The 12,170-nt window shown below is 38.3% G+C and overlaps 1 protein-coding gene across 1 annotated transcript in view; it reads right to left on the bottom strand.

Annotated features, from left to right (window-relative positions):
• RNF150 (ring finger protein 150) overlaps positions 1-12,170 on the bottom strand; it is a 226,589-nt gene that overhangs the window by 87,290 nt on the left and 127,129 nt on the right. The window lies entirely within an intron of this gene.

Below are 12,170 nucleotides of genomic sequence, written 5' to 3'. Positions count from 1 at the left end.
ACCCTGGTCTAGTAAAGGTGGACCCTCCCCAACCAGCCCAGTTTACAGCTCTACGTTGCATTTCACAGATCCCTCCGTAGAGAGGCAAAGGCACTCGGTACCCCACGGCAAAGGATAAAATGCCCTATTTTATGCCATCTGTCTTTCCCCCTCACAGATACTAGGAATACTCAATTACAGATTTCTATTAATCATTCCCAAGGCAGTTTCTCCTATAAATGAGTACTAAAAAGCACTCCAAAGTAGGTTTTTTTTTTAAAATTAAGGTACAGTTGATTTACAATATTATATTAGTTTTAGGTGTACAGCATAGTGATTCAGCATTTTTACAGATTATACTCCACTATGAGTTAGTACAAGATGATGAGTATAATTCCCTGTGCTGTACAATATATCCTTGTTGCTTATCTATTTTATACAAAGTAGTTTACACTTGTTAATCTCATACTCTTCATTTGCCCTCCCCCCCTTCCCTCTCCCCGTTGGTAACCACAAATTTGTTTTCTGTATCTGTGAGTCTGTTTCTGCCAAAGAAGTCCTCTTAATGAGCTCTAAGACGACTTGCCAACATAAAATAATGGTTTCAGAAGTATCTTCTGCTTATTTTACCTAATTCAGTGTAAATAGCTTGTATCCTCATGCCAAGCAAAGGGAAGATGGAGACATGGGGACTGTATGGATAATTCCAGGACGGTTTTATCTCTGCTCTCAAATATTCTCACTACAAAGCCCCTGTTCTTGGACAGTTTGAGGCAAAAGTGGCACCTTTCTTGGGTCTGAGTTATCTGGGTCATTGTCCCTGTTCTTCACGACACTGTGAGGCACAGCCGATATGATATCAGCTCCAAATGAGCCAACTTGACATGCTATTGTGGCTGATTAGACTATAAGCCACTAGGACACTTCTCAGAGATCACTCCAATTCAAACACACGCCTGCAACGTTCTTCATGGGCTCCACTTCCACACGAAAATATCCTACTACTTGGGGTCACTACAAATTAGAGTGCAAATTTGCAATTAGGATGTTGTAGATTCTGGACAAAATTAAACACCTCTTTAGCTGCTTAAAGCTGGCCTTACTCCCATGCTGAGGTCAGTCAGCAAGACGGAACTACCAGATTATATTTGTTCAAGGTGTTGCAAGTCTCTCAGAAGCTCCTTAGGGTTTTCACTTGAACTTGATGTCTTATGTGGGTTTTCCATCCTAAATTCTTTGATGGTATTTCACTTACGTTGAACAAATACTTTAAAAACTAACTAGATACAAAGTTGTCTGTGTACGTGCCATCAATTATATGATTTTAAAAATTCCTTAAACCTTTGCACTGGCCCAACTATAAAATCACAAAGCTACACAGTGTTTAGACTTGGCTGTTATTTCTGGGAATTACTGAAACTGATGGCTTAGATTTCAACTGTGCAGAATTTACCGACAATTCTGATGCTTCTTCTCTTGTCGTGTTTACTTTGGCTAATGGCTACATGTGGGCTGAGGTTTTCTGAGGAATTAAGGCTGCTGGCAGGCTTTGTCTCTACACGATCTTCTTTGTATACTGGACTAATCTGGCCTGGTGAGCCTCCTTCCAGTGCTCCAGCCATTTTATAGATATTTAGGTAGTGGTAGAATCTTAAGTTTTCACTTCATTCTTTTGTGTTTATATTTTTAAAGCATATCTATTCAAGGCTGCAGAATGAGGTTTTGTTTTGTTTTGTTTTGTTTGTTTTTCTTTTCCTGAGGATAAGCTCTCGGGGTTATAAATAAGCCTTAGGAAGCTCTTCTCCACCAAAGATGGCAAAAATACTCCCCTAAAATTGCTTTTTGAAAACTTAAATGTAGTTTCACTTTTCACATTTAAAGCTTGAACAATCTGAATGTGATTCAATAACCACACAGCCTTTACTGAGCTCTTACAGAGTGATGGGCAGAGAAGAGAGAGAGAGAGGATGCAATTTATTTTTCCCCAGATTACTCAGACAGATTGGGGTCTACTTTTGGATTCTGTTTGATTGTAAAGTTGACCCATCTTTTGCTGACCCTATTAATATCAGTTTCAGTTGTGTAGCTTTGAACATACTTACTATTTGGCAGCCTAATTTTTTCTTCACTAATTTCCCCCCTACAATATGCCTATTAACTACTGATATTAAGAGACCATAGACTCTAACAGTGAAGAACTGGGCTCTGGCACTGGACAGTGTTTTTTAAATCCCAACTTAGCATTTTAAAAATAGGCAACCAAATTTTGGATCTCCACAAAGTTTTAAATTACCCATCAGCCATTTTCAGGGACATGAGGAAACATTTTCTCCTCCTGCAGGGTAAAGTATAATTAGCTATTTTAAAGCAGTTATTTTAAACTTAAACACCGAGTAGCAGTATGCTACCTGCACTGGTCATCCCACTGTTGAGCTGCATGATATATGACATCTGCTTGAAAAGACAGTGAAAATGGAAACGGGGAAGTTCTCTTCATCTGGACTTCCACCTCATTCATCTTCAATATTCATAATGAATTTCTAGGACTGATGATAGTAAAAAAATTAGGTGGGATTCTGGGATATTTCTCCATGCTCTTTGGGCTATGTGTTGTGCATGGTTAAAAAAAGAGAGAGAGACTGCGGATATCCATTTACTCCAATAGAAATAGTCATCAAGAATTTACGTATTTAGGGTGTCCAAAAATGGTCCAAAGTGAAGTGGATTTGGACGAATTATCTGACCAGTCGGATCAATGCACAAAATCTAGGACAAAATGCTGCTATAGGGTCTAATCTGTTCAAATGAGACACGTGCACCGATGTGAGTCATCAGACAATTCTCTGATCTTTGCTTCATTTTGCAATGTGCAGCCAGCGTCAGAGAGAAGCCAGCAGATCCCTCCCAGGTGGACTGCAGTGTAATTGCTTCTGAGGGTGTGTGTGAGGGAGGGAAGGTGAAGGAGCGGGGATGAGAAGAGGGGATGAAGAGGGGGGAAGGAGTGCTGAAAGGCTTGCTGGGTATCTCCTCAGAGCTAAGTGCTGCCCTGAGTATCTAATCTATGATACACAGGTGGCCCTGAGACTCGGGGATGAGAAGTTAATAAACAGCACATTTTGTATGGATAAACTCTACAAAGAGATCCTGCCATTTAGGCAATTCTGTTTACTTTGACGCCAAGTCACTGTAAAATGAAGTGCCTCTTTTTGCAAAATGATGTCAGCCTACCATCTATTTTCCTCCCAAAGGCACGTTCTGCTTCTGAGTGATCGCTGCTATGTAATTATCGTGTATTCTGGAAAAGCTCTTCAACCCTGTGAGGAACGTGTGACCAGGACACACATGACCTGGCGACCAGATAAGCAGCAGGAGCATCCTGTGGTTTTAGTGCTTCTTCTTCCTGGGAGAGAGCTCAGTTGCCATTATTTAACCTGGCATATGCAGATCAGTAAGGAATCAGAACAAAAGCTCAGAAAGCCAAAGAATGTTGAAAAACCTGGAAATTCCTTAGTTATGAATTCAAAACCAGGTTGTTTGAACACTGCATTAGTAGAATGTTTGGAAAACCAGCAAAGTGTCAACATTTTATGGAGTTGGCAGCCCCGTTGCTCCCCATGCATCTTGGATGGAGATGATATCCCTCCCAAGCGCATGTGAGCAAAAATCCTTTTTCAAGTCCCTGCATCCTCTCTCTCCCAGAATCCATCCTTACTTTAGTTTCACAGATGGCCATTTAGAATTTAGTCAATACTACAAGAAACCTGCAGTTTCCATTTGTAGATATTTCCTACTTATAAATCTAATATCTACTTTTTTAAGAGTTAGCTCCTGATTATCATCTTTTCTCAAGTGAGAAAATGTATGTGAAATGACTGAAAAAACTGCAAAGAACCATAGAAATGTAAGGTATTACCACTTTCTATATTAATTTAAACATTATTTTTTAATAAACACAAATGCCAAAATTCTAAATAAAGCACTCACAAGTAGATGTCAATGATAAAGTAAAAAGTCTTCATGACCCAGGGGATTTATTCCAGGAAGGTGAGGGTGATTTAATATCGGAAAATGTGTTAATGCATTTCAGTGCATTAACACATTCAGGGAAGAAAGCCTGTGAGTATCTTGTGTCACTAGCTGTCCACTAACATCTTGCACTTCTTTGGTATCAGTGTTTCAGATGGACACAGACTGTTGAGGGAGAAGCATTCATTGTCATCAGCCTCCCTTGCAGCTAGTTGTGGCTATGTGATGAGTATCTGTCACTGAGATGTGAGTGGAGATGACGTGTGCTACTCCAAGGTCTCATCCGTGAAAGGGTAAGTGCGCCCCAGAAGCTGTCTCCCCTTCTCTCTGACTTCACTTGGAGAAATGTAGAGCAGCTGGTGTCTTAGAGACGGAAGTCATGTGTTGACAATGGCACCCACTGCTGATTTCTTATTAAGAGGAATATATGGAAATGTACTTAATGTGATATAAAGGATCTTCCAGGAATAGTATATTGAATGGAAGAAACAGCATTAGACATTTCCAGCTCAAATCATGAATCAGACCAGGAAGAGCTAATACTGAAAGCAGAAGTGATATCTGGTGTGAAGAGACATACGAATGGGAGGGGTAAGTCTTTGAAAGGAAGGGTGCAAACTGTCATTATTTGGGGGATCCCATGACCACCTAAAAAACCAAGATAATTTAGCTATTAAAATTAGAAGAATGTGCAGAAAAACACAAGGCTCACGATCAACATATAAAAACGAAAAGCTTCCTATACACCAGTAATGCCTAACAGAATAGGTAATGGAAAAAGTGATCTATACACAGAGCAGCAGAAGTCATAAAATATCTAAGGATAGACCTAATAAACACTAGCCCTATATGAAGAAAACTATACAGTAACGTTTCTCTATAAGACATTGAAAATTTCTAAGAAGCAGATTTCATTTCAACCAAAGGATTATTCAGTACTATGTATTTAGTTTCCAAATATATGTGATTGTTAAAGTTATCCATTTGTAATCATTATTATCTTGTTATTGTTGCATTATGGTCAAGGAACATGGTCTCTTGATATTGATCCTTAATCATCTAATATATTTTTTAGGGTAAATATTCCATTTATATTCAGAAACGCTGTATTCAAAAACATGATTTTGTTGTGCAGACATGTCTCATTGATTATGCTTATTCAGTATAGTTAGACCTTCCACATCTCTGCTTATCTATGTCTGCTTGATCATCTCAAAAGGGTGTGTCAAAATGTCTCATACAACTAATGCTGTTTTCTCTCTGAAGTTCTGTCAGTTGCTGCTATGTTTTGAGTTTCTACAGTTAGCTGCATGTATGTTCATGACAGTTATATCTGCTTAGTTATGTTGCTGTGGAGAGGTCTGATGCCACTTCTGATTTTTGTTTTTTGGGAGTGATCTGCTCTTCTTTGTAACCTTTTAGAGTTATATTTGAGATTAGTCTCTGATAGTCTTAAATATCACTGGTCTATTTATGAGTCTTTATCAGTTAGTTTGGTGGCACATAAACACTTTCAACTAGAGCCATTTCATTCTTTCTTTAATTCTGAAACATTTGTCTTCATACTTTATTGAAATATTTCCTCCTATATTTTTTCTTTCCTGTGATACCTATTATCCTATTGGTGGCACTTATTTTTCTATTTGCCATGGTTTTTAAAAAAAATACTTTCCCCCTCTCATTTAAAAAACATTTTATTTTGAAATAATTATAAGCTAATATGTGGCAAAAATAGTTCACAGAGGTCCCATGCACCCATCTCCTGGCTCTCTCCAATGGTGGCATCTTACATATTACAGTGCAGTATCAATACAAGAGATTGACTGGCACAATACAATTAACTAGATTATAGGACTTACTCTGACTTCACTAGTTTTGGCATGTATAGATTTAAAAAATGTCTTTGTATAAAATTCCATGATATTTTATTACATGTATAGAGTCATATAACTATGATCACATTTAAAATATTGAAATATTCCATCACCACAAAGGAATTCCCTCCTCCTCTCTTCCCCTTCTCTAACCCCTGATGTCTACTTACCTATCTCCAACTATATACAATTTTATCATTTCTACAATGTTGTATAAATGGAGTCATCCAGTATGTAATCCTTAGAGACTGGCTTTTTTTCATTCAGTATAATGCCCCTAACATCCATCTAGGGTGCAGGGTTGCATGTATCAGTAATTCATTCCTTTTCAATGCTGTGTAGTATTCTATGATATAGACTATGGTGCACCAGAGTTTATTTACCCATTGATGGACATATGGGTTATTTCCAGTTTTTGGTTATTAAGAGTAAAGCTGTTATAAACATTAGTGTGGAAGTTTTTGCAAGAATACAGGCTTCCATTTTTCTGGGATGAATGCCAAGATGTGCAATTGTTACACTGTATGATAACTGCATGTTTGGTTTTCAAAAGAAGTTGCCAAGGGTATAGCTCAAGTGGTAGAGTGCATGCTTAGCATGCACGAGGTGCTGGGTTCAATTCCCAGTACCTCCTCCAAATATAAAGAAATGAATAAATCTAACCATCTCCTCCTCATTAAAAAAAAAAAAAAGAACAGAAAAAGAACAAAAAAAAAATGAAATTGCCAAATGGTTTTCCAGAGTGGCTGTATCACTGTACATTGCCATCAGCAATATGTGTGAATAATCCAGTTTCACAGCAAACCTGCCAGCATTTGGAGTGATCACTGTTTTTTATTTTGGCCATTATAACAGATGTATAGTGATATTTCATTGTGTCTTTTATAATTTCTCTTTGTCCATTCTAGCTGACTTATGGAAAAGTTTTTCAGACTAATCTTCCAGCTCACGAATTTGTCTTTAGCTATATCCATTCTGTGTTTTATCCTATTTGTTGTGTTCTTTAATATTTAAACTATTGTATTTTTCATGCTAAATGTTTCCTATCAGTCCTTCTCCTTCTCCTTCTTGTCTGTGAGTGGTGGAATCAGCTACTCTGCCTAGTCATATTTTCTGGGGAACAACCAAGGCAGGGGCCCTAGTTTTGTTCTTCCAGAAGATTAAGTAGAAATATGAATAAACACGGATGACCCCAAGCACCACAGGACAGCCAGTGACTCCTTCCACTGAGGGAGGTTCTGCAATATTATGGATTGCCTGACCTCCTCTCAGATGGCCCCATCCCATTCACCTGAGGCCCTGCTGAAGTTCAGCCCTCTTAAGTCGTGGGTTATCTTCCAGATCCTTACAGCTATACTGCTCTGTGCATCATTGAGTCCAACCCAATTTCCTACCCATGTCCTGCTCCTCAAACCCTTCCTTTCTGACTCTCAGAAATTTAAGTCTCTGGTCATCAAATTCTCTGGTAGCTTCCATCTCTTCTTGGAATTATGCCTTCACTCCCTTGAACCTTGACCTTCTTGCTTTGATTGATCTGGCTGCCCTGAGAGGACACCACTTTCTCTGCACCATGATTAAGGGGCAAGTATTTTAATTCATTTTTATTAAACCACACTCCACATACCTCAGGGCCAGAAGATGGTTTGGTGTCCCTGCCCCATATCACTACTTCTCAACCTTGCCTCCAAGCCCCATCTCAACCTCCTTCGAAAACCACTTATCTTTTGAGAGTCTCTCTACTTGGGTTTATTTATTTATTTAATTTTTTTCCCCTTCTTACTTTTTTTTTTTTAATGGAAGCACCAAGGATCAAACCCAGGAGCTTGTGCATGCTAAGCATGCAGCTCTCCCACTGAGCTGTACTGCACACTCCTTCACCTGGATTTATAACCTTCTCTCTCCTCTCCCTGCCTTATCTACATATTTCCTGTTAATTTCTTTTGTCACCCTCTTTGGCCCCTAAGAGTCACCTCCTTGGACTGGAAATTTTAGTATTCATGTGGATAACCCACTCGATACTCCGGCCTGTGGGTTGTTTGTTCCCTTCTTCTCCAATGACCCTCTTTTTCTTCTAGTCCTTCCCAGACACACATCCTCACTGCCTTACCCTGGACCTTGTCACTCCTAGAAACTTGCACTACCTCTGACATCCCAGTTTCAAAGATGTCACTTTTCTAATGCCACCTCTCTTCCTCAGGCTCTCTTTGCTCAGGTACCTTCCCACTCTAGTGGGAAGTAAGAATGCCCTCTGCTTTCTTACTATCCATCAGGCCCCTCCTGGCTTCACTGCTGTCCTTACCCAGCCTAGATCACAAGGTCCACAGTTAAGAGAACTCCTCTAAAAATATTCTTAGCCCCCTTGCTCTTCTCTCTCTTGTGCCCTATAAAATTCACTCTTTCTGTGCCTCCACTTCCTCATGGAAACACTGTGAAGAGAAAAATCCCACAGGTCATCTGTTTTCCCTTTACATTTATGATCCTTTTCCTCAAAAGAACACCTCTCGCTCTCCTTCCTCTTCCCTAAGCCCTCATGTCCACTTACCTGTTCTCCATCTCTGTAATTTTGTCATTTCCAGAATGTCGTATAAATGGAATCACCTAGTATATAACCCTCTGAGGTTGGCTTTTGGCTTTTTTCACGCAGCATAATGTAGAACACCTGCTCTGCCCTCTTCCGGACCTGCCTTCCCTTTGTCCAAATGATGACCTCACCTCTTTACATCTCTCCGGAAACCTCCTATGTGCTCTTTCTCACCCACATTCTCTGGGAGTGATCTTACTGCAGAATCACTTGAGAAAAAATATCCATCAGAGGGAACTAACCTGTCCTATTATTACACGAGGTGATTCACAGTGAAGAATTTAGCACAGGGCCTGCCATACAAAAACCACAATATACGTGTTCAGGTTTTGTTAGCATTATTATTGTTTTACCACTGCTGAATATATCCTGAAACCCACGTATCTTTCCTGAAACCCATTCATTACTCCACTTGCTGAGGATGAGAAGGATGGTGTCTGGAATACAGTCTTCGTCTGGACAGTAAAAATAGTTAGCAATAAAAATAAACTCATAGTAGGACTACTTCAGGAGTGTGGAAATTTATCTTTCAGGAACCAAACTGATAACCTGCAGCATAAACCAATTGACATGACTTCTCCAGAAGACCTCTAAGTCCAAAATATTAAAGTTTCATCTGAGTTGTTGGATAAAAATTGGTAATCTGTGCTCCCCCAATGCTTTGCTGACAACTTGAAATATGTCCAATGCTGGGTGTACAGATAAAGTGCACCTTATTTATTTATTTTTAGGAAGCTAAAATCATACTTTATTAATATATCTTGGCCATATGGACCAGGTGCTTTTTTTTCAAACTGAGTGAAAGTTTCTTTAAGATTCTTTAAATTCTATGGACCTTTAAAATTTTTGAAAGTTTCACACATAAAATTTCATATCATCTCACAATAACCCTTTCTTCCCCCCTACCCCTATATTGCCCTTCCCTCCTTCCCTCTCCCCACTGGTAATCAGTATTTTGTTCTCTATATCTGTGAGTCTGCTTCTTTTTGTTTTATCCTAAAGTCACTTTAATTATGCACCAGACCCCTCATGTGGAGATTTGTCATTATACTCAGAGGCAGACACTCAACAACAACTAACTTTTATGAGGTCAAAAAATCTTTAAAGGAGATGCTAACGATAGACAACTTTATTTTCCTTGGAAAAGTTCTAGTAATTTAATTAACTCACTGATGCCAGTTCCTCATCTATGCTTGAGATGATCAATGAATCACACTTTTTGAAAAATTCGTATTTTTTCCTAATTTAGAAGTATGTTGAATTTTCCATGAATTTGTGATAACTGTAGGGGGAGTGATGAATATAAAATAAGGTAATTCACTTATAACCCCACCTGTAAGCATTTTCTTAGAACATACTCAGTGCATCAGATTCAAAAATAACTTACTTATAGTTTCTGTGAAAATTTGAAATGATTAAAAATGATACAGAGTTCAGGTTGACATAAAACAAATCATAGAATACTAAATTAATTTTTATGATTACAGTTTTTTTGGAGAAGATAATCATGCTTAAAGAACCTTCTGCTTACATATAAGATACTTGAAGTTCTAATTTTAGTTTGGACAAAAAACATTATACATGTAAGTCTCACCAAGGAGCAGGATAATGGAATCGCAGGATGGGAGATTCTAAGAAAGCAAACCTCTCCAGCATTTTCTCTTCCTAATAATCTAATAAATGAAATGAAATAGCAGAATCATTCACCATAGATTCCAACTGGGTGACCTTGGAAGAGTTACTAAATTTTTAAGCTTTAGGTTCATTATCTCCAAAACTCTAATAGTAAACATACCTAATCCAAAGGGTTGAGTGAGGATTAAATGAGATAATGCATATAAAGAACCCAGGTCATAGTATGTGCTCAATAAATATTAAGGGTTACTATTATCACTGACACTATCTATTAAATAATTATTTAAAACATTCCAGACAGTGTAAAACTTGCATTTAGACCAAAGGAGGTAGGTAGGGGTGGAAAGGAGCACACCAACCTTGGCTTCCACTGGGGCCCAGAAACAAATGATGAGCTTCTTGACAATCAAGGTGTTGAATATTACAAGGACCCCTCCAAAAAGCTAAGGACCATGGGGCTCATGTTGAGCAAATTACCATTTTTGCAACATGAAAGAATGAACTTTCTATCTCACACTGGTCAATGAAAGGAGACTCTGAGGTATTTAAATGAAAAATTAATCTTCAAAGGGAAAAATCAATGTAACTGGGTTAGCAATTAATGGCCCAACTCATGTTGCTCTCTTAAGGTAGTGAAAAATAAAAATTGTATAATGTTTACTTTGAAACAGTTGCATAACCAAAGCAATGGATTTGTGTTTTGTTTTGCTTTGAACTGCTGGGAAAAAATCACATCAGTTATTCCCCACTAGACTGTTTTTAACAATGCACAGCAAGATCTTAAAATTACAATTAAAAATGATCATAATATCTTGGATCTAATGAACTTCTAGATGTTTATTTTCTGTACTATTTGCATAGAATAGGGAAATATACATGAATCATATCTTTTCATATTTTTTTCTTATTTGTTTGGTAGAAATGACCCAGAATTCCCAATTCACTGCACAATTATTAAATGCCTCATTACTTTACTTGATTCATTGCTAGTTTCTTTTTAGTATTCTCCAAAGTTGTTTTCAGTAGTCTTTGAAAACTAGAAGTGAGAATTCCATTTATAAAACGTTCAGATTGGAAAATCCCTTTCTTAATAAGAGCAATTAAAGTTTACTTCTTTGGTTTCTAGCTAGGAGTCCCCACATAGCTTTCCCTGTGGTAAGATGACATGGACTATGAATTCAACAAATGACATTAAGGTCAGCTGAAAGACCAACTATTAATGTATTGAAAAAACAGCAAAAAGTGACAGAACTTGATGATATACCTTGGTGGATAGTAAACAGCTTCTCAAGGATCAGAGCCCAAATTCCAAAGTGAAAAACACTGTGTATCCTTTGGCTGAACCCATAAATTCTAACAACATTGGTATGAAATACTTTTAGACTTATATGTAAGCGAATCAAGTTTATAAGGCTCCTTGGTATTTATGCTCCATCAGTATATCTCAGTGAAGGGGGAATTGGATGCATTTTATCAGGATCTGAGGTCTAGAAAGGGGAGAGAAGTTGAGAAATATGCATTCTGAAAAAGCTCCAAAGATCTGAAATATACCTTTCTTGTTCTTTGTTCAGTGCATTCCTCACTATAAGTCAAAGGGTGTCTATAGCAGATGCTGTCCTTACCCACCCAGCCCACACCACTTCTGTATACACTGTCCTGACTTTCAACTGCCAGCACCTGGCTTTCTGTTGCATAAATGTCTTTCCTGAACCACTACAATTACTTGGACTGTGTGTAGGTAAGGAGGAATTACCACCACCAGAGAGCAGTCCTGAACTAATGACTAAAGAACTGGTACATAAATACCTCAGCTCCCTCCTCCCTGTGCTGGTAGATCTATGGCACATTTCTACACCATTTCCCAGAGCTCCCCAGTGGGATTAAATTTCAGTGACTCACAGTGGTAACTTGCTTAATAACACACACTTTATTGGCTTCTTTCCTTCCCTGCCATGTTTCTCTATCCCCCAGCTAATGTTTCCTGGAATCACCTCTCAAATAAATGGCTTGTACTTGAATCCTTGCCTTAGGTCTGCTTCTGGGGAAACTCAAACTAAGTCTGTGCCAAAATTATT

The sequence above is a fragment of the Vicugna pacos genome, chromosome 2, assembly GCF_048564905.1.
Source record: "Vicugna pacos chromosome 2, VicPac4, whole genome shotgun sequence".
NCBI classification, from domain to species: Eukaryota; Metazoa; Chordata; class Mammalia; order Artiodactyla; family Camelidae; genus Vicugna; species Vicugna pacos.
The sequence above is the reverse complement of the archived record's forward strand: the minus strand, read 5'-3'. Positions and strand labels throughout refer to the sequence as shown.